This window comes from Oncorhynchus keta, chromosome 35 (assembly GCF_023373465.1).
Source record: "Oncorhynchus keta strain PuntledgeMale-10-30-2019 chromosome 35, Oket_V2, whole genome shotgun sequence".
Lineage (NCBI taxonomy): Eukaryota > Metazoa > Chordata > Actinopteri > Salmoniformes > Salmonidae > Oncorhynchus > Oncorhynchus keta.
This window is the reverse complement of record NC_068455.1, coordinates 75,056,536-75,080,517: the sequence shown is the minus strand read 5'-3', so window position 1 is coordinate 75,080,517 and position 23,982 is coordinate 75,056,536. Positions and strand designations below refer to the sequence as shown.

Sequence of the window (23,982 nt, the reverse complement as noted above, 5' to 3'; positions counted from 1 at the left end):
GTTCTCAACTAGCCTACCTGGTTAAATAAAGGTGTTCTCAACTAGCCTACCTGGTTAAATAAAGGTGTTCTCAACTAGCCTACCTGGTTAAATAAAGGTGTTCTCAACTAGCCTACCTGGTTAAATAAAGGTGTTCTCAACTAGCCTACCTGGTTAAATAAAGGTGTTCTCAACTAGCCTACCTGGTTAAATAAAGGTGTTCTCAACTAGCCTACCTGGTTAAATAAACAACTGGTTAAATAAAGGTGTTCTCAACTAGCCTACCTGGTTAAATAATGGTGTTCTCAACTAGCCTACCTGGTTAAATAAAGGTGTTCTCAACTAGCCTACCTGGTTAAATAAAGGTGTTCTCAACTAGCCTACCTGGTTAAATAAAGGTGTTCTCAACTAGCCTACCTGGATAAATAAAGGTGTTCTCAACTAGCCTACCTGGTTAAATAAAGGTGTTCTCAACTAGCCTACCTGGTTAAATAATGGTGTTCTCAACTAGCCTACCTGGTTAAATAATGGTGTTCTCAACTAGCCTACCTGGTTAAATAATGGTGTTCTCAACTAGCCTACCTGGTTAAATAAAGGTGTTCTCAACTAGCCTACCTGGTTAAATAAAGGTGTTCTCTACTAGCCCACCTGGTTAAATAAAGGTGTTCTCAACTAGCCTACCTGGTTAAATAATGGTGTTCTCAACTAGCCCACCTGGTTAAATAAAGGTGTTCTCAACTAGCCTACCTGGTTAAATAAAGGTGTTCTCTACTAGCCCACCTGGTTAAATAAAGGTGTTCTCAACTAGCCTACCTGGTTAAATAAAGGTGTTCTCAACTAGCCTACCTGGTTAAATAAAGGTGTTCTCGACTAGCCTACCTGGTTAAATAAAGGTGTTCTCAACTAGCCTACCTGGTTAAATAAAGGTGTTCTCAACTAGCCTACCTGGTTAAATAAAGGTGTTCTCAACTAGCCTACCTGGTTAAATAAAGGTGTTCTCAACTAGCCTACCTGGTTAAATAAAGGTGTTCTCAACTAGCCTACCTGGTTAAATAAAGGTGTTCTCAACTAGCCCACATGGTTAAATAAAGGTGTTCTCAACTAGCCTACCTGGTTAAATAAAGGTGTTCTCAACTAGCCTACCTGGTTAAATAAAGGTGTTCTCAACTAGCCTACCTGGTTAAATAAAGGTGTTCTCAACTAGCCTACCTGGTTAAATAATGGTGTTCTCAACTAGCCTACCTGGTTAAATAAAGGTGTTCTCAACTAGCCTACCTGGTTAAATAAAGGTGTTCTCAACTAGCCTACCTGGTTAAATAAAGGTGTTCTCAACTAGCCTACCTGGATAAATAAAGGTGTTCTCAACTAGCCTACCTGGTTAAATAAAGGTGTTCTCAACTAGCCTACCTGGTTAAATAATGGTGTTCTCAACTAGCCTACCTGGTTAAATAATGGTGTTCTCAACTAGCCTACCTGGTTAAATAATGGTGTTCTCAACTAGCCTACCTGGTTAAATAAAGGTGTTCTCAACTAGCCTACCTGGATAAATAAAGGTGTTCTCAACTAGCCTACCTGGTTAAATAATGGTGTTCTCAACTAGCCTACCTGGTTAAATAATGGTGTTCTCAACTAGCCTACCTGGTTAAATAAAGGTGTTCTCAACTAGCCTACCTGGATAAATAAAGGTGTTCTCAACTAGCCTACCTGGTTAAATAATGGTGTTCTCAACTAGCCTACCTGGTTAAATAAAGGTGTTCTCAACTAGCCTACCTGGTTAAATAAAGGTGTTCTCAACTAGCCTACCTGGTTAAATAAAGGTGTTCTCAACTAGCCTACCTGGTTAAATAATGGTGTTCTCAACTAGCCTACCTGGTTAAATAATGGTGTTCTCAACTAGCCTACCTGGTTAAATAAAGGTGTTCTCAACTAGCCTACCTGGTTAAATAAAGGTGTTCTCAACTAGCCTACCTGGTTAAATAAAGGTGAAATAAATTAAACATAAAAATGGAGGTAGTCTCAGTACTCAATCTTCCTTACACTGAATAATGTGACTTGCAGGCCTGATGTGGCCTGTAAACCAGGAGATTCACAACACCACTGTGTTAGGGTGTAACGAGAAGAAGACATGGCTCTATAACGGCACAGTGGGGAGAAGAAGACATGCCTCTATAACAGCACAGTGGGGAGAAGAAGACATGCCTCTATAACAGCACAGTGGGGAGAAGAAGACATGTCTCTATAACAGCACAGTGGGGAGAAGAAGACATGGCTCTATAACAGCACAGTGGAGGGAGGAGAAGAAGACATGGCTCTATAACAGCACAGTGGAGGGAGGAGAAGAAGACATGGCTCTATAACAGCACAGTGGAGGGAGGAGAAGAAGACATGGCTCTATAACAGCACAGTGGAGGGAGGAGAAGACATGGCTCTATAACAGCACAGTGGAGGGAGGAGAAGAAGACATGGCTCTATAACAGCACAGTGGAGGGAGAAGAAGACATGGCTCTATAACAGCACAGTGGAGGGAGGAGAAGACATGGCTCTATAACAGCACAGTGGGGGGAGGAGAAGACATGTCTCTATAACAGCACAGTGGAGGGAGGAGAAGAAGACATGGCTCTATAACAGCACAGTGGTGAGGAGAAGAAATGGCTCTATAACAGCACAGTGGGGGGAGGAGAAGACATGGCTCTATAACAGCACAGTGGAGGGAGGAGAAGAAGACATGGCTCTATAACAGCACAGTGGAGGGAGGAGAAGAAGACATGGCTCTATAACAGCACAGTGGGGGGAGGAGAAGAAGACATGGCTCTATAACAGCACAGTGGAGGGAGGAGAAGACATGGCTCTATAACAGCACAGTGGAGGGAGGAGAAGAAGACATGGCTCTATAACAGCACAGTGGAGGGAGGAGAAGACATGGCTCTATAACAGCACAGTGGAGGGAGGAGAAGAAGACATGGCTCTATAACAGCACAGTGGAGGGAGGAGAAGAAGAAATGGCTCTATAACAGCACAGTGGAGGGAGGAGAAGAAATGGCTCTATAACAGCACAGTGGAGGGAGGAGAAGAAATGGCTCTATAACAGCACAGTGGGGGGAGGAGAAGAAGACATGGCTCTATAACAGCACAGTGGGGGGAGGAGAAGAATAAATGGCTCTATAACAGCACAGTGGAGGGAGGAGAAGAAGACATGTCTCTATAACAGCACAGTGGAGGGAGAAGAAGACATGGCTCTATAACAGCACAGTGGAGGGAGGAGAAGAAAATGGCTCTATAACAGCACAGTGGGGGAGGAGAAGAAGACATGGCTCTATAACAGCACAGTGGGGGAGGAGAAGAATAAATGGCTCTATAACAGCACAGTGGAGGAGAGAAGAAGACATGTCTCTATAACAGCACAGTGGAGGGAGGAGAAGAAGACATGGCTCTATAACAGCACAGTGGGGGAGGAGAAGAAGACATGGCTCTATAACAGCACAGTGGAGGGAGGAGAAGACATGGCTCTATAACAGCACAGTGGAGGGAGGAGAAGAAGAAATGGCTCTATAACAGCACAGTGGGGGGAGGAGAACACATGTCTCTATAACAGCACAGTGGGGGGAGGAGAAGAAGACATGGCTCTATAACAGCACAGTGGAGGGAGGAGAAGACATGGCTCTATAACAGCACAGTGGAGGGAGGAGAAGAAGACATGGCTCTATAACAGCACAGTGGAGGGAGGAGAAGAAATGGCTCTATAACAGCACAGTGGGGGGAGGAGAAGAAGACATGGCTCTATAACAGCACAGTGGGGGGAGGAGAAGAATAAATGGCTCTATAACAGCACAGTGGAGGGAGGAGAAGAAGACATGGCTCTATAACAGCACAGTGGAGGGAGGAGAAGAAGACATGGCTCTATAACAGCACAGTGGGGGGAGGAGAAGAAGACATGGCTCTATAACAGCACAGTGGAGGGAGGAGAAGACATGGCTCTATAACAGCACAGTGGAGGGAGGAGAAGAAGACATGGCTCTATAACAGCACAGTGGAGGGAGGAGAAGACATGGCTCTATAACAGCACAGTGGAGGGAGGAGAAGAAGACATGGCTCTATAACAGCACAGTGGAGGGAGGAGAAGAAGAAATGGCTCTATAACAGCACAGTGGAGGGAGGAGAAGAAATGGCTCTATAACAGCACAGTGGAGGGAGGAGAAGAAATGGCTCTATAACAGCACAGTGGGGGGAGGAGAAGAAGACATGGCTCTATAACAGCACAGTGGGGGGAGGAGAAGAAATGGCTCTATAACAGCACAGTGGGGGGAGGAGAAGAAGAAATGGCTCTATAACAGCACAGTGGAGGGAGGAGAAGAAGAAATGGCTCTATAACAGCACAGTTGGGGGAGGAGAAGAAGAAATGGCTCTATAACAGCACAGTGGAGGGAGGAGAAGAAGAAATGGCTCTATAACAGCACAGTGGGGGAGGAGAAGAAGAAATGGCTCTATAACAGCACAGTGGGGGGAGGGAGAAGAAATGGCTCTATAACAGCACAGTGGGGGGGGGAGAAGAAGAAATGGCTCTATAACAGCACAGTGGGGGGAGGAGAAGAAGAAATGGCTCTATAACAGCACAGTGGGGGAGGAGAAGAAATGGCTCTATAACAGCACAGTGGGGGGAGGAGAAGAAGAAATGGCTCTATAACAGCACAGTGGGGGAGGAGAAGAAGAAATGGCTCTATAACAGCACAGTGGGGGAGGAGAAGAAGAAATGGCTCTATAACAGCACAGTGGGGGAGGAGAACACATGTCTCTATAACAGCACAGTGGGGGAGGAGAAGAAGACATGGCTCTATAACAGCACAGTGGAGGGAGGAGAAGACATGGCTCTATAACAGCACAGTGGAGGGAGGAGAAGAAGACATGGCTCTATAACAGCACAGTGGAGGGAGGAGAAGACATGGCTCTATAACAGCACAGTGGAGGAGGAGAAGAAGACATGGCTCTATAACAGCACAGTGGAGGGAGGAGAAGAAGAAATGGCTCTATAACAGCACAGTGGAGGGAGGAGAAGAAATGGCTCTATAACAGCACAGTGGAGGGAGGAGAAGAAATGGCTCTATAACAGCACAGTGGGGGGAGGAGAAGAAGACATGGCTCTATAACAGCACAGTGGGGGAGGAGAAGAATAAATGGCTCTATAACAGCACAGTGGAGGGAGGAGAAGAAGACATGGCTCTATAACAGCACAGTGGAGGGAGGAGAAGAAGACATGGCTCTATAACAGCACAGTGGGGGGAGGAGAAGAAGACATGGCTCTATAACAGCACAGTGGGGGAGGAGAAGACATGGCTCTATAACAGCACAGTGGAGGGAGGAGAAGAAGACATGGCTCTATAACAGCACAGTGGAGGGAGGAGAGAAGACATGGCTCTATAACAGCACAGTGGAGGGAGGAGAAGAAGAAATGGCTCTATAACAGCACAGTGGAGGGAGGAGAAGAAGAAATGGCTCTATAACAGCACAGTGGAGGGAGGAGAAGAAATGGCTCTATAACAGCACAGTGGAGGGAGGAGAAGAAATGGATCTATAACAGCACAGTGGGGGAGGAGAAGAAGACATGGCTCTATAACAGCACAGTGGGGGAGGAGAAGAAATGGCTCTATAACAGCACAGTGGGGGAGGAGAAGAAGAAATGGCTCTATAACAGCACAGTGGAGGGAGGAGAAGAAGAAATGGCTCTATAACAGCACAGTGGGGGGAGGAGAAGAAGAAATGGCTCTATAACAGCACAGTGGAGGGAGGAGAAGAAGAAATGGCTCTATAACAGCACAGTGGGGGGAGGAGAAGAATAAATGGCTCTATAACAGACAGTGGGGGAGGAGAAGAAATGGCTCTATAACAGCACAGTGGGGGAGGAGAAGAAGAAATGGCTCTATAACAGCACAGTGGAGGGAGGAGAAGAATAAATGGCTCTATAACAGCACAGTGGGGGGAGGAGAAGAAATGGCTCTATAACAGCACAGTGGAGGGAGGAGAAGAAGACATGGCTCTATAACAGCACAGTGGGGGAGAAGAATAAATGGCTCTATAACAGCACAGTGGGGGGAGGAGAAGAAGACATGGCTCTATAACAGCACAGTGGGGGGAGGAGAAGAAGAAATGGCTCTATAACAGCACAGTGGAGGGAGGAGAAGAATAAATGGCTCTATAACAGCACAGTGGGGGGAGGAGAAGAATAAATGGCTCTATAACAGCACAGTGGGGGGAGGAGAAGAAGAAATGGCTCTATAACAGCACAGTGGGGGGAGGAGAAGAAGAAATGGCTCTATAACAGCACAGTGGAGGGAGGAGAAGAATAAATGGCTCTATAACAGCACAGTGGGGGGAGGAGAAGAAGAAATGGCTCTATAACAGCACAGTGGAGGGAGGAGAAGAATAAATGGCTCTATAACAGCACAGTGGAGGGAGGAGAAGACATGGCTCTATAACAGCACAGTGGAGGGAGGAGAAGAATAAATGGCTCTATAACAGCACAGTGGGGGGAGGAGAAGAAGAAATGGCTCTATAACAGCACAGTGGAGGGAGGAGAAGAATAAATGGCTCTATAACAGCACAGTGGGGGGAGGAGAAGAATAAATGGCTCTATAACAGCACAGTGGGGGGAGGAGAAGAAGAAATGGCTCTATAACAGCACAGTGGGGGGAGGAGAAGAAGAAATGGCTCTATAACAGCACAGTGGGGGGAGGAGAACACATGTCTCTATAACAGCACAGTGGAGGGAGGAGAAGAATAAATGGCTCTATAACAGCACAGTGGGGGGAGGAGAAGAAGAAATGGCTCTATAACAGCACAGTGGGGGGAGGAGAAGAAGAAATGGCTCTATAACAGCACAGTGGGGGGAGGAGAAGAAGAAATGGCTCTATAACAGCACAGTGGGGGGAGGAGAACACATGTCTCTATAACAGCACAGTGGAGGGAGGAGAAGAATAAATGGCTCTATAACAGCACAGTGGAGGGAGGAGAAGAATAAATGGCTCTATAACAGCACAGTGGGGGGAGGAGAAGAAGAAATGGCTCTATAACAGCACAGTTGGGGGAGGAGAAGAAATGGCTCTATAACAGCACAGTGGGGGGAGGAGAAGAAGAAATGGCTCTATAACAGCACAGTGGAGGGAGGAGAAGAAGAAATGGCTCTATAACAGCACAGTGGGGGGAGGAGAAGAAGACATGGCTCTATAACAGCACAGTGGAGGGAGGAGAAGACATGTCTCTATAACAGCACAGTGGAGGGAAGAGAAGACATGGCTCTATAACAGCACAGTGGGGGGAGGAGAAGAAGACATGGCTCTATAACAGCACAGTGGGGGGAGGAGAAGAAGAAATGGCTCTATAACAGCACAGTGGAGGGAGGAGAAGAAGACATGGCTCTATAACAGCACAGTGGAGGGAGGAGAAGACATGTCTCTATAACAGCACAGTGGAGGGAGGAGAAGACATGGCTCTATAACAGCACAGTGGGGGAGGAGAAGAAGACATGGCTCTATAACAGCACAGTGGGGGAGGAGAAGAAGACATGGCTCTATAACAGCACAGTGGAGGGAGGAGAAGAAGAAATGGCTCTATAACAGCACAGTGGAGGGAGGAGAAGAAGACATGGCTCTATAACAGCACAGTGGGGGGAGGAGAAGAAGAAATGGCTCTATAACAGCACAGTGGAGGGAGGAGAAGAAGACATGGCTCTATAACAGCACAGTGGGGGGAGGAGAAGAAGACATGGCTCTATAACAGCACAGTGGAGGGAGAAGAAGACATGGCTCTATAACAGCACAGTGGGGGGAGGAGAAGACATGGCTCTATAACAGCACAGTGGGGGGAGGAGAAGAAGACATGGCTCTATAACAGCACAGTGGAAGGAGGAGAAGACATGGCTCTATAACAGCACAGTGGAGGGAGGAGAAGAAGACATGGCTCTATAACAGCACAGTGGAGGGAGGAGAAGAAGACATGTCTCTATAACAGCACAGTGGGGGGAGGAGAAGAAGACATGGCTCTATAACAGCACAGTGGAGGGAGGAGAAGACATGGCTCTATAACAGCACAGTGGAGGGAGGAGAAGAAGACATGGCTCTATAACAGCACAGTGGAGGGAGGAGAAGAAGACATGTCTCTATAACAGCACAGTGGGGGAGGAGAAGAAGACATGGCTCTATAACAGCACAGTGGAGGGAGGAGAAGACATGGCTCTATAACAGCACAGTGGGGGGAGGAGAAGAAGACATGGCTCTATAACAGCACAGTGGAGGGAGGAGAAGACATGTCTCTATAACAGCACAGTGGAGGGAGGAGAAGAAGACATGGCTCTATAACAGCACAGTGGAGGGAGGAGAAGACATGTCTCTATAACAGCACAGTGGGGGGAGGAGAAGACATGTCTCTATAACAGCACAGTGGAGGGAGGAGAAGAAGACATGGCTCTATAACAGCACAGTGGAGGGAGGAGAAGAATAAATGGCTCTATAACAGCACAGTGGGGGGAGGAGAAGAATAAATGGCTCTATAACAGCACAGTGGGGGGAGGAGAAGAAGAAATGGCTCTATAACAGCACAGTGGGGGGAGGAGAAGAAGAAATGGCTCTATAACAGCACAGTGGGGGGAGGAGAACACATGTCTCTATAACAGCACAGTGGAGGGAGGAGAAGAATAAATGGCTCTATAACAGCACAGTGGAGGGAGGAGAAGAAGAAATGGCTCTATAACAGCACAGTGGGGGAGGAGAAGAAGAAATGGCTCTATAACAGCACAGTGGGGGGAGGAGAAGAAGAAATGGCTCTATAACAGCACAGTGGGGGAGGAGAACACATGTCTCTATAACAGCACAGTGGAGGGAGGAGAAGAATAAATGGCTCTATAACAGCACAGTGGAGGGAGGAGAAGAATAAATGGCTCTATAACAGCACAGTGGGGGGAGGAGAAGAAGAAATGGCTCTATAACAGCACAGTTGGGGGAGGAGAAGAAATGGCTCTATAACAGCACAGTGGGGGTGGAGAAGAAGAAATGGCTCTATAACAGCACAGTGGAGGGAGGAGAAGAAGAAATGGCTCTATAACAGCACAGTGGGGGGAGGAGAAGAAGACATGGCTCTATAACAGCACAGTGGAGGGAGGAGAAGACATGTCTCTATAACAGCACAGTGGAGGGAAGAGAAGACATGGCTCTATAACAGCACAGTGGGGGGAGGAGAAGAAGACATGGCTCTATAACAGCACAGTGGGGGAGGAGAAGAAGAAATGGCTCTATAACAGCACAGTGGAGGGAGGAGAAGAAGACATGGCTCTATAACAGCACAGTGGAGGGAGGAGAAGACATGTCTCTATAACAGCACAGTGGAGGGAGGAGAAGACATGGCTCTATAACAGCACAGTGGGGGGAGGAGAAGAAGACATGGCTCTATAACAGCACAGTGGGGGGAGGAGAAGAAGACATGGCTCTATAACAGCACAGTGGAGGGAGGAGAAGAAGAAATGGCTCTATAACAGCACAGTGGAGGGAGGAGAAGAAGACATGGCTCTATAACAGCACAGTGGAGGGAGGAGAAGAAGACATGGCTCTATAACAGCACAGTGGGGGAGGAGAAGAAGACATGGCTCTATAACAGCACAGTGGAGGGAGAAGAAGACATGGCTCTATAACAGCACAGTGGGGGAGGAGAAGACATGGCTCTATAACAGCACAGTGGGGGAGGAGAAGAAGACATGGCTCTATAACAGCACAGTGGAAGGAGGAGAAGACATGGCTCTATAACAGCACAGTGGAGGGAGGAGAAGAAGACATGGCTCTATAACAGCACAGTGGAGGGAGGAGAAGAAGACATGTCTCTATAACAGCACAGTGGGGGGAGGAGAAGAAGACATGGCTCTATAACAGCACAGTGGAGGGAGGAGAAGACATGGCTCTATAACAGCACAGTGGAGGGAGGAGAAGAAGACATGGCTCTATAACAGCACAGTGGAGGGAGGAGAAGAAGACATGTCTCTATAACAGCACAGTGGGGGGAGGAGAAGAAGACATGGCTCTATAACAGCACAGTGGAGGGAGGAGAAGACATGGCTCTATAACAGCACAGTGGGGGGAGGAGAAGAAGACATGGCTCTATAACAGCACAGTGGAGGGAGGAGAAGACATGTCTCTATAACAGCACAGTGGAGGGAGGAGAAGAAGACATGGCTCTATAACAGCACAGTGGAGGGAGGAGAAGACATGTCTCTATAACAGCACAGTGGGGGGAGGAGAAGACATGTCTCTATAACAGCACAGTGGAGGGAGGAGAAGAAGACATGGCTCTATAACAGCACAGTGGAGGGAGGAGAAGAAGAAATGGCTCTATAACAGCACAGTGGAGGGAGGAGAAGACATGGCTCTATAACAGCACAGTGGAGGGAGGAGAAGAAGACATGTCTCTATAACAGCACAGTGGTGAGGAGAAGAAATGGCTCTATAACAGCACAGTGGAGGGAGGAGAAGAAGACATGGCTCTATAACAGCACAGTGGTGAGGAGAAGAAATGGCTCTATAACAGCACAGTGGGGGGAGGAGAAGACATGGCTCTATAACAGCACAGTGGAGGGAGGAGAAGAAGACATGGCTCTATAACAGCACAGTGGTGAGGAGAAGAAATGGCTCTATAACAGCACAGTGGGGGGAGGAGAAGACATGGCTCTATAACAGCACAGTGGGGGGAGGAGAAGAAGACATGGCTCTATAACAGCACAGTGGAGGGAGGAGAAGACATGGCTCGATAACAGCACAGTGGGGGGAGGAGAAGAAGACATGGCTCTATAACAGCACAGTGGGGGGAGGAGAAGAAGACATGGCTCTATAACAGCACAGTGGAGGGAGGAGAAGACATGGCTCTATAACAGCACAGTGGAGGGAGGAGAAGAAGACATGGCTCTATAACAGCACAGTGGAGGGAGGAGAAGAAGACATGGCTCTATAACAGCACAGTGGAGGGAGGAGAAGAAGACATGGCTCTATAACAGCACAGTGGGGGGAGGAGAAGAAGACATGGCTCTATAACAGCACAGTGGAGGGAGGAGAAGACATGGCTCTATAACAGCACAGTGGGGGAGGAGAAGACATGTCTCTATAACAGCACAGTGGAGGGAGGAGAAGAAGATATGGCTCTATAACAGCACAGTGGGGGGAGGAGAAGACATGGCTCTATAACAGCACAGTGGAGGGAGGAGAAGAAGACATGTCTCTATAACAGCACAGTGGTGAGGAGAAGAAATGGCTCTATAACAGCACAGTGGAGGGAGGAGAAGAAGACATGGCTCTATAACAGCACAGTGGTGAGGAGAAGAAATGGCTCTATAACAGCACAGTGGGGGGAGGAGAAGACATGGCTCTATAACAGCACAGTGGAGGGAGGAGAAGAAGACGTGGCTCTATAACAGCACAGTGGTGAGGAGAAGAAATGGCTCTATAACAGCACAGTGGGGGGAGGAGAAGACATGGCTCTATAACAGCACAGTGGGGGGAGGAGAAGACATGGCTCTATAACAGCACAGTGGAGGGAGGAGAAGAAGACATGGCTCTATAACAGCACAGTGGAGGGAGGAGAAGAAGACATGGCTCTATAACAGCACAGTGGGGGAGGAGAAGAAATGGCTCTATAACAGCACAGTGGGGGAGGAGAAGAAGACATGTCTCTATAACAGCACAGTGGAGGGAGGAGAAGAAGAAATGGCTCTATAACAGCACAGTGGAGGGAGGAGAAGAAGAAATGGCTCTATAACAGCACAGTGGAGGGAGGAGAAGAAGAAATGGCTCTATAACAGCACAGTGGAGGGAGGAGAAGAAGAAATGGCTCTATAACAGCACAGTGGGGGGAGGAGAAGAAGACATGGCTCTATAACAGCACAGTGGGGGGAGGAGAAGAAGACATGGCTCTATAACAGCACAGTGGAGGGAGGAGAAGAAGACATGGCTCTATAACAGCACAGTGGAGGGAGGAGAAGAAGAAATGGCTCTATAACAGCACAGTGGAGGGAGGAGAAGAAGACATGGCTCTATAACAGCACAGTGGGGGGAGGAGAAGAAGAAATGGCTCTATAACAGCACAGTGGAGGGAGGAGAAGAAGAAATGGCTCTATAACAGCACAGTGGAGGGAGGAGAAGAAGACATGGCTCTATAACAGCACAGTGGAGGGAGGAGAAGAAGACATGGCTCTATAACAGCAAAGTGGAGGGAGGAGAAGACATGGCTCTATAACAGCACAGTGGGGGGAGGAGAAGAAGAAATGGCTCTATAACAGCACAGTGGAAGGAGGAGAAGAAGAAATGGCTCTATAACAGCACAGTGGGCGGAGGAGAAGAAGACATGGCTCTATAACAGCACAGTGGGGGGAGGAGAAGAAGACATGGCTCTATAACAGCACAGTGGAGGGAGGAGAAGAAGACATGGCTCTATAACAGCACAGTGGAGGGAGGAGAAGAAGAAATGGCTCTATAACAGCACAGTGGAGGGAGGAGAAGAAGAAATGGCTCTATAACAGCACAGTGGGGGGAGGAGAAGAAGACATGGCTCTATAACAGCACAGTGGAGGGAGGAGAAGAAGACATGGCTCTATAACAGCACAGTGGAGGGAGGAGAAGAAGACATGGCTCTATAACAGCACAGTGGGGGGAGGAGAAGAAGACATGGCTCTATAACAGCACAGTGGAGGGAGGAGAAGAAGAAATGGCTCTATAACAGCACAGTGGAGGGAGGAGAAGAAGACATGGCTCTATAACAGCACAGTGGAGGGAGGAGAAGAAGACATGGCTCTATAACAGCACAGTGGAGGGAGGAGAATACATGTCTCTATAACAGCACAGTGGGGGGAGGAGAAGACATGGCTCTATAACAGCACAGTGGAGGGAGGAGAAGAAGACATGGCTCTATAACAGCACAGTGGAGGGAGGAGAACACATGTCTCTATAACAGCACAGTGGAGGGAGGAGAAGTCATGTCTCTATAACAGCACAGTGGAGGGAGGAGAAGACATGGCTCTATAACAGCACAGTGGAGGGAGGAGAAGACATGTCTCTATAACAGCACAGTGGAGGGAGGAGAAGACATGGCTCTATAACAGCACAGTGGAGGAGGAGAAGACATGTCTCTATAACAGCACAGTGGAGGGAGGAGGAGAAGACATGGCTCTATAACAGCACAGTGGAGGGAGGAGAAGACATGTCTCTATAACAGCACAGTGGAGGGAGGGAAGACATGTCTCTATAACAGCACAGTGGAGGGAGGAGAAGACATGGCTCTATAACAGCACAGTGGGGGAGGAGAAGAAGACATGTCTCTATAACAGCACAGTGGAGGAAGGAGAAGACATGGCTCTATAACAGCACAGTGGAGGGAGGGAGAAGACATGGCTCTATAACAGCACAGTGGAGGGAGGAGAAGAATAAATGGCTCTATAACAGCACAGTGGAGGGAGGAGAAGAATAAATGGCTCTATAACAGCACAGTGGAGGGAGGAGAAGAATAAATGGCTCTATAACAGCACAGTGGAGGGAGGAGAAGAATAAATGGCTCTATAACAGCACAGTGGAGGGAGGAGAAGAATAAATGGCTCTATAACAGCACAGTGGAGGGAGGAGAAGAATAAATGGCTCTATAACAGCACAGTGGAGGGAGGAGAAGAATAAATGGCTCTATAACAGCACAGTGGAGGGAGGAGAAGACATGGCTCTATAACAGCACAGTGGAGGGAGGAGAAGACATGGCTCTATAACAGCACAGTGGAGGGAGGAGAAGAAGACATGGCTCTATAACAGCACAGTGGAGGGAGGAGAACACATGTCTCTATAACAGCACAGTGGAGGGAGGAGAAGTCATGTCTCTATAACAGCACAGTGGAGGGAGGAGAAGACATGGCTCTATAACAGCACAGTGGAGGGAGGAGAAGACATGTCTCTATAACAGCACAGTGGAGGGAGGAGAAGACATGGCTCTATAACAGCACAGTGGAGGGAGGAGAAGACATGTCTCTATAACAGCACAGTGGAGGGAGGAGGAGAAGACATGGCTCTATAACAGCACAGTGGAGGGAGGAGAAGACATGTCTCTATAACAGCACAGTGGAGGGAGGAGAAGACATGTCTCTATAACAGCACAGTGGAGGGAGGAGAAGACATGGCTCTATAACAGCACAGTGGGGGGAGGAGAAGAAGACATGTCTCTATAACAGCACAGTGGAGGAAGGAGAAGACATGGCTCTATAACAGCACAGTGGAGGGAGGAGAAGAAGACATGGCTCTATAACAGCACAGTGGAGGGAGGAGAAGAATAAATGGCTCTATAACAGCACAGTGGAGGGAGGAGAAGAATAAATGGCTCTATAACAGCACAGTGGAGGGAGGAGAAGAATAAATGGCTCTATAACAGCACAGTGGAGGGAGGAGAAGAATAAATGGCTCTATAACAGCACAGTGGAGGGAGGAGAAGAATAAATGGCTCTATAACAGCACAGTGGAGGGAGGAGAAGAATAAATGGCTCTATAACAGCACAGTGGAGGGAGGAGAAGAATAAATGGCTCTATAACAGCACAGTGGAGGGAGGAGAAGACATGGCTCTATAACAGCACAGTGGAGGGAGGAGAAGACATGGCTCTATAACAGCACAGTGGAGGGAGGAGAAGAAGACATGGCTCTATAACAGCACAGTGGAGGGAGGAGAACACATGTCTCTATAACAGCACAGTGGAGGAGGAGAAGACATGTCTCTATAACAGCACAGTGGAGGGAGGAGAAGACATGGCTCTATAACAGCACAGTGGAGGGAGGAGAAGACATGTCTCTATAACAGCACAGTGGAGGGAGGAGAAGACATGGCTCTATAACAGCACAGTGGAGGGAGGAGAAGACATGTCTCTATAACAGCACAGTGGAGGGAGGGAGGAGAAGACATGGCTCTATAACAGCACAGTGGAGGGAGGAGAAGACATGTCTCTATAACAGCACAGTGGAGGGAGGAGAAGACATGTCTCTATAACAGCACAGTGGAGGGAGGAGAAGACATGGCTCTATAACAGCACAGTGGGGGAGGAGAAGAAGACATGTCTCTATAACAGCACAGTGGAGGAAGGAGAAGACATGGCTCTATAACAGCACAGTGGAGGGAGGAGAAGAAGACATGGCTCTATAACAGCACAGTGGAGGGAGGAGAAGAATAAATGGCTCTATAACAGCACAGTGGAGGGAGGAGAAGAATAAATGGCTCTATAACAGCACAGTGGAGGGAGGAGAAGAATAAATGGCTCTATAACAGCACAGTGGAGGGAGGAGAAGAATAAATGGCTCTATAACAGCACAGTGGAGGGAGGAGAAGAATAAATGGCTCTATAACAGCACAGTGGAGGGAGGAGAAGAATAAATGGCTCTATAACAGCACAGTGGAGGGAGGAGAAGAATAAATGGCTCTATAACAGCACAGTGGAGGGAGGAGAAGACATGGCTCTATAACAGCACAGTGGAGGGAGGAGAAGACATGGCTCTATAACAGCACAGTGGAGGGAGGAGAAGAAGACATGGCTCTATAACAGCACAGTGGAGGGAGGAGAAGACATGGCTCTATAACAGCAGAGTGGAGGGAGGAGAAGAAGACATGTCTCTATAACAGCACAGTGGAGGGAGGAGAAGACATGGCTCTATAACAGCACAGTGGGGGGAGGAGAAGACATGGCTCTATAACAGCACAGCGGAGGGAGGAGAAGACATGTCTCTATAACAGCACAGTGGAGGGAGGAGAAGAAATGGCTCTATAACAGCACAGTGGGGGAGGAGAAGAAGAAATGGCTCTATAACAGCACAGTGGAGGGAGGAGAAGAAGACATGGCTCTATAACAGCACAGTGGAGGGAGGAGAAGACATGTCTCTATAACAGCACAGTGGAGGGAGGAGAAGAAGACATGGCTCTATAACAGCACAGTGGAGGGAGGAGAAGACATGGCTCTATAACAGCACAGTGGAGGGAGGAGAAGAAGACATGGCTCTATAACAGCACAGTGGAGGGAGGAGAAGACATGGCTCTATAACAGCACAGTGGAGGGAGGAGAAGACATGGCTCTATAACAGCACAGTGGAGGGAGGAGAAGAAGACATGGCTCTATAACAGCACAGTGGAGGGAGGAGAAGACATGGCTCTATAACAGCACAGTGGAGGGAGGAGAAGACATGGCTCTATAACAGCACAGTGGGGGGAGGAGAGAAGACATGGCTCTATAACAGCACAGTGGGGGAGGGAAGACATGGCTCTATAACAGCACAGTGGGGGAGGAGAAGACATGTCTCTATAACAGCACAGTGGGGGAGGAGAAGACATGGCTCTATAACAGCACAGTGGGGGGAGGAGAAGACATGGCTCTATAACAGCACAGTGGAGGGAGGAGAAGACATGTCTCTATAACAGCACAGTGGAGGGAGGAGAAGACATGGCTCTATAACAGCACAGTGGAGGGAGGAGAAGACATGGCTCTATAACAGCACAGTGGAGGGAGGAGAAGACATGTCTCTATAACAGCACAGTGGAGGGAGGAGAAGACATGGCTCTATAACAGCACAGTGGAGGGAGGAGAAGACATGGCTCTATAACAGCACAGTGGAGGGAGGAGAAGACATGTCTCTATAACAGCACAGTGGAGGGAGGAGAAGACATGGCTCTATAACAGCACAGTGGAGGGAGGAGAAGACATGTCTCTATAACAGCACAGTGGAGGGAGGAGAAGACATGGCTCTATAACAGCACAGTGGAGGGAGGAGAAGACATGGCTCTATAACAGCACAGTGGAGGGAGGAGAAGAAGACATGGCTCTATAACAGCACAGTGGGGGGAGGAGAAGACATGGCTCTATAACAGCACAGTGGGGGGAGGAGAAGAAGACATGGCTCTATAACAGCACAGTGGAGGGAGGAGAAGACATGGCTCTATAACAGCACAGTGGAGGGAGGAGAAGACATGTCTCTATAACAGCACAGTGGAGGGAGGAGAAGAAGACATGTCTCTATAACAGCACAGTGGAGGGAGGAGAAGACATGGCTCTATAACAGCACAGTGGGGGAGGAGAAGAAGACATGTCTCTATAACAGCACAGTGGGGGGAGGAGAAGAAGACATGTCTCTATAACAGCACAATGGAGGGAGGAGAAGAAGACATGGCTCTATAACAGCACAGTGGGTGGAGGAGAAGAAGACATGGCTCTATAACAGCACAGTGGAGGGAGGAGAAGACATGGCTCTATAACAGCACAGTGGAGGGAGTAGAAGACATGTCTCTATAACAGCACAGTGGGGGGAGGAGAAGAAGACATGTCTCTATAACAGCACAGTGGAGGGAGGAGAAGACATGGCTCTATAACAGCACAGTGGAGGGAAGAGAAGACATGGCTCTATAACAGCACAGTGGAGGGAGGAGAAGACATGTCTCTATAACAGCACAGTGGAGGGAGGAGAAGACATGGCTCTATAACAGCACAGTGGAGGGAGGAGAAGACATGGCTCTATAACAGCACAGTGGAGGGAGGAGAAGACATGTCTCTATAACAGCACAGTGGAGGGAGGAGAAGACATGGCTCTATAACAGCACAGTGGAGGGAGGAGAAGACATGGCTCTATAACAGCACAGTGGAGGGAGGAGAAGACATGGCTCTATAACAGCACAGTGGGGGGAGGAGAAGAAGACATGGCTCTATAACAGCACAGTGGGGGGAGGAGAAGAAGACATGGCTCTATAACAGCACAGTGGAGGGAGGAGAAGACATGGCTCTATAACAGCACAGTGGAGGGAGGAGAAGACATGTCTCTATAACAGCACAGTGGAGGGAGGAGAAGAAGACATGTCTCTATAACAGCACAGTGGAGGGAGGAGAAGACATGGCTCTATAACAGCACAGTGGGGGGAGGAGAAGAAGACATGTCTCTATAACAGCACAGTGGGGGGAGGAGAAGAAGACATGTCTCTATAACAGCACAGTGGAGGGAGGAGAAGAAGAAATGGCTCTATAACAGCACAGTGGGGGGAGGAGAAGAAGACATGGCTCTATAACAGCACAGTGGAGGGAGGAGAAGACATGGCTCTATAACAGCACAGTGGAGGGAGGAGAAGAAGACATGGCTCTATAACAGCACAGTGGGGGGAGGAGAAGACATGGCTCTATAACAGCACAGTGGGGGGAGGAGAAGAAGACATGGCTCTATAACAGCACAGTGGAGGGAGGAGAAGACATGGCTCTATAACAGCACAGTGGAGGGAGGAGAAGAAGACATGTCTCTATAACAGCACAGTGGAGGGAGGAGAACACATGTCTCTATAACAGCACAGTGGAGGGAGGACAAGACATGGCTCTATAACAGCACAGTGGAGGGAGGAGAACACATGTCTCTATAACAGCACAGTGGGGGGAGGAGAAGAAGACATGTCTCTATAACAGCATAGTGGAGGGAGGAGAAGACATGTCTCTATAACAGCACAGTGGAGGGAGGAGAAGACATGTCTCTATAACAGAACAGTGGAGGGAGGAGAAGACATGGCTCTATAACAGCACAGTGGGGGGAGGAGAAGACATGGCTCTATAACAGCACAGTGGAGGGAGGAGGAGACATGTCTCTATAACAGCACAGTGGAGGGAGGAGAAGACATGGCTCTATAACAGCACAGTGGAGGGAGGAGAAGACATGTCTCTATAACAGCACAGTGGAGGGAGAAGAAGACATGGCTCTCTAACAGCACAGTGGAGGGAGGAGAACACATGTCTCTATAACAGCACAGTGGGGGGAGGAGAAGAAGACATGTCTCTATAACAGCACAGTGGAGGGAGGAGAAGACATGTCTCTATAACAGCACAGTGGAGTGAGGAGAAGACATGTCTCTATAACAGCACAGTGGAGGGAGGAGAAGACATGTCTCTATAACAGCACAGTGGAGGGAGGAGAAGACATGTCTCTATAACAGCACAGTGGAGGGAGGAGAAGAAGACATGTCTCTATAACAGCATAGTGGAGGGAGGAGAAGACATGTCTCTATAACAGCACAGTGGAGGGAGGAGAAGACATGTCTCTATAACAGCACAGTGGAGGGAGGAGAAGACATGGCTCTATAACAGCACAGTGGGGGAGGAGAAGACATGGCTCTATAACAGCACAGTGGAGGGAGGAGAAGACATGTCTCTATAACAGCACAGTGGAGGGAGGAGAAGACATGGCTCTATAACAGCACAGTGGAGGGAGGAGAAGACATGTCTCTATAACAGCACAGTGGAGGGAGAAGAAGACATGGCTCTATAACAGCACAGAGGAGGGAGGAGAAGACATGTCTCTATAACAGCACAGTGGAGGGAGAAGAAGACATGGCTCTATAACAGCACAGTGGAGGGAGGAGAAGACATGTCTCTATAACAGCACAGTGGAGGGAGAGAAGACATGGCTCTATAACAGCACAGTGGAGGGAGGAGAAGACATGGCTTTATAACAGCACAGTGGAGGGAGGAGAAGACATGTCTCTATAACAGCACAGTGGAGGGAGAAGAAGACATGGCTCTATAACAGCACAGTGGAGGGAGGAGAACACATGTCTCTATAACAGCACAGTGGGGGAGGGAAGACATGTCTCTATAACAGCACAGTGGAGGGAGAAGAAGACATGGCTCTATAACAGCACAGTGGAGGGAGGAGAAGACATGTCTCTATAACAGCACAGTGGAGGGAGGAGAAGACATGGCTCTATAACAGCACAGTGGGGGGGGAGGAAGACATGGCTCTATAACAGCACAGTGGAGGGAGGAGAAGACATGTCTCTATAACAGCACAGTGGAGGGAGGAGAAGACATGTCTCTATAACAGCACAGTGGAGGGAGGAGAAGACATGGCTCTATAACAGCACAGTGGGGGGAGGAGAAGACATGGCTCTATAACAGCACAGTGGAGGGAGGAGAAGACATGTCTCTATAACAGCACAGTGGAGGGAGGAGAAGACATGGCTCTATAACAGCACAGTGGAGGGAGGAGAAGACATGGCTCTATAACAGCACAGTGGAGGGAGGAGAAGACATGTCTCTATAACAGCACAGTGGAGGGAGAAGAAGACATGGCTCTCTAACAGCACAGTGGAGGGAGGAGAACACATGTCTCTATAACAGCACAGTGGGGGGAGGAGAAGAAGACATGTCTCTATAACAGCACAGTGGAGGGAGGAGAAGACATGTCTCTATAACAGCACAGTGGAGGGAGGAGAAGACATGTCTCTATAACAGCACAGTGGAGGGAGGAGAAGACATGTCTCTATAACAGCACAGTGGGGGGAGGAAGACATGTCTCTATAACAGCACAGTGGAGGGAGGAGAAGAAGACATGTCTCTATAACAGCATAGTGGAGGGAGGAGAAGACATGTCTCTATAACAGCACAGTGGAGGGAGGAGAAGACATGTCTCTATAACAGAACAGTGGAGGGAGGAGAAGACATGGCTCTATAACAGCACAGTGGGGGAGAGAAGACATGGCTCTATAACAGCACAGTGGAGGGAGAGAAGACATGTCTCTATAACAGCACAGTGGAGGGAGGAGAAGACATGGCTCTATAACAGCACAGTGGAGGGGAGAAGACATGTCTCTATAACAGCACAGTGGAGGGAGAAGAAGACATGGCTCTATAACAGCACAGAGGAGGGAGGAGAAGACATGTCTCTATAACAGCACAGTGGAGGAGAAGAAGACATGGCTCTATAACAGCACAGTGGAGGGAGGAGAAGACATGTCTCTATAACAGCACAGTGGAGGGAGAAGAAGACATGGCTCTATAACAGCACAGTGGAGGGAGGAGAAGACATGGCTTTATAACAGCACAGTGGAGGGAGGAGAAGACATGTCTCTATAACAGCACAGTGGAGGGAGAAGAAGACATGGCTCTATAACAGCACAGTGGAGGGAGGAGAACACATGTCTCTATAACAGCACAGTGGGGGGAGGAGAAGAAGACATGTCTCTATAACAGCACAGTGGAGGGAGGAGAAGACATGTCTCTATAACAGCACAGTGGAGGGAGGAGAAGACATGTCTCTATAACAGCACAGTGGAGGGAGGAGAAGACATGTCTCTATAACAGCACAGTGGAGGGAGGAGAAGACATGTCTCTATAACAGCACAGTGGAGGGAGGAGAAGACATGGCTCTATAACAGCACAGTGGAGGGAGGAGAAGACATGTCTCTATAACAGCACAGTGGAGGAGAAGAAGACATGTCTCTATAACAGCACAGTGGAGGAGGAGAAGACATGTCTCTATAACAGCACAGTGGAGGGAGAAGAAGACATGTCTCTATAACAGCACAGTGGAGGAGGAGAAGACATGTCTCTATAACAGCACAGTGGAGGGAGGAGAAGACATGGCTCTATAACAGCACAGTGGAGGGAGGAGAAGACATGTCTCTATAACAGCACAGTGGAGGGAGAAGAAGACATGGCTCTATAACAGCACAGAGGAGGGAGGAGAAGACATGTCTCTATAACAGCACAGTGGAGGGAGAAGAAGACATGGCTCTATAACAGCACAGTGGAGGGAGGAGAAGACATGTCTCTATAACAGCACAGTGGAGGGAGAAGAAGACATGGCTCTATAACAGCACAGTGGAGGGAGGAGAAGACATGGCTTTATAACAGCACAGTGGAGGGAGGAGAAGACATGTCTCTATAACAGCACAGTGGAGGGAGAAGAAGACATGGCTCTATAACAGCACAGTGGAGGGAGGAGAACACATGTCTCTATAACAGCACAGTGGGGGGAGGAGAAGAAGACATGTCTCTATAACAGCACAGTGGAGGGAGGAGAAGACATGTCTCTATAACAGCACAGTGGAGGGGGAAGACATGTCTCTATAACAGCACAGTGGAGGAGGAGAAGACATGTCTCTATAACAGCACAGTGGAGGAGGAGAAGACATGTCTCTATAACAGCACAGTGGAGGGAGGAGAAGACATGGCTCTATAACAGCACAGTGGAGGGAGGAGAAGACATGTCTCTATAACAGCACAGTGGAGGGAGGAGAAGACATGTCTCTATAACAGCACAGTGGAGGGAGGAGAAGACATGTCTCTATAACAGCACAGTGGAGGGAGGAGAAGACATGGCTCTATAACAGCACAGTGGGGGGAGGAGAAGACATGTCTCTATAACAGCACAGTGGAGGGAGAAGAAGACATGGCTCTATAACAGCACAGTGGAGGGAGGAGAAGACATGTCTCTATAACAGCACAGTGGAGGGAGAAGAAGACATGTCTCTATAACAGCACAGTGGAGGGAGGAGAAGACATGTCTCTATAACAGCACAGTGGAGGGAGGAGAAGACATGGCTCTATAACAGCACAGTGGAGGGAGGAGAACACATGGCTCTATAACAGCACAGTGGAGGGAGAAGAAGACATGTCTCTATAACAGCACAGTGGAGGAGGAGAAGACATGTCTCTATAACAGCACAGTGGAGGGAGAAGAAGACATGTCTCTATAACAGCACAGTGGAGGGAGGAGAAGACATGTCTCTATAACAGCACAGTGGAGGGAGGAGAAGACATGGCTCTATAACAGCACAGTGGAGGGAGGAGAAGTGGGAGAGAAAGGGAAATAGAGAGAAGGAGAAAGAGGAAGGGACAGAACGTCATAAATTAAAGGGAACGTTTTAACCTACAAAACCACTCAAACACTAATTTAAAGGACGAAGTGAGATGTCAACAATGTTTAGGATAAATAGACAGACGAGGAAAAGAAAGTCAAAGGAAACGACAGAAGAGGCCAGAGAAGCAGACGATAGAGAGACGGAGGGAGTGGGAGGAAAGAGGTGGGGATGGAGAGAATGTCGCTGAGATGGAGACGGACGGAGAGGCGAGATGGGGAGATTAGGAGAGGACAGGATGAAAAGAAAAGAGGAGGAAGGGGTGGAGGAAGAGTGAAAGAGAGAGGTACAGGCACTATGTGCTGAGAATCCCTGATCTGGGTAGGGTTTGTAGAACTAGCTGATGTTAATAGACCCAACAGAGAATATAGATACTGGAGAGCACAGAAATTTAGTGAATAGAACAGCAATGCGATGGCCTGGCATTTTGGTGCATCACATTAGTGTTCAATATGCAACCATGCAAAACCTCTGAGGCAAATGGTGACAGGAGAGCATAGAAATGGAGTGAATAGAATTAATGAAATTGTATATGCATCACTTTGATGTTCCCTGTGCCACCATACCAAACAGAACTATGCAGCCATAGATGGCATTTGTCCATCCCTGTCTACAGTCACTCCCTGTCTATTCACTCCATTTCTATTCTCCCCCGTCTACAGGTAGCATGCGGCAACCCTGGGTACAAGGCTTCTAAAACACTAGATGAATATTACATGAATGAGAATGTACGACACGCCCTGCGGGACAGCCTCCAGTCTGCACCTCTACTGTTACTAGGTTAGACCATGCAGCCTCCAGTCTGCACCTCTACTGTCACTAGGTTAGACCATGCAGCCTCCAGTCTGCACCTCTACTGTTACTAGGTTAGACCATGCAGCCTCCAGTCTGCACCTCTACTGTTACTAGGTTAGACCATGCAGCCTCCAGTCTGCACCTCTACTGTCACTAGGTTAGACCATGCAGCCTCCAGTCTGCACCTCTACTGTCACGAGGTTAGACCATGCAGCCTCCAGTCTGCACCTCTACTGTCACTAGGTTAGACCATGCAGCCTCCAGTCTGCACCTCTACTGTCACTAGGTTAGACCATGCAGCCTCCAGTCTGCACCTCTACTGTCACTAGGTTAGACCATGCAGCCTCCAGTCTGCACCTCTACTGTCACTAGATTAGACCATGCAGCCTCCAGTCTGCACCTCTACTGTCACTAGGTTAGACCATGCAGCCTCCAGTCTGCACCTCTACTGTCACTAGGTTAGACCATGCAGCCTCCAGTCTGCACCTCTACTGTCACTAGGTTAGACCATGCAGCCTCCA

At 48.6% G+C, this 23,982-nt stretch overlaps 1 long non-coding RNA gene across 1 annotated transcript; it reads right to left on the bottom strand.

The window, feature by feature from the left end:
- Positions 1-243: 243 nt before the first annotated feature.
- On the bottom strand, positions 244-1,960 carry LOC127916217 (uncharacterized). The gene is made up of 3 exons (XR_008094018.1): positions 1,783-1,960; positions 1,123-1,320; positions 244-396 (listed from the first exon to the last, which is right to left on the bottom strand). It is a non-coding gene; the product is annotated as an uncharacterized LOC127916217 (long non-coding RNA).
- Positions 1,961-23,982: the final 22,022 nt, after the last annotated feature.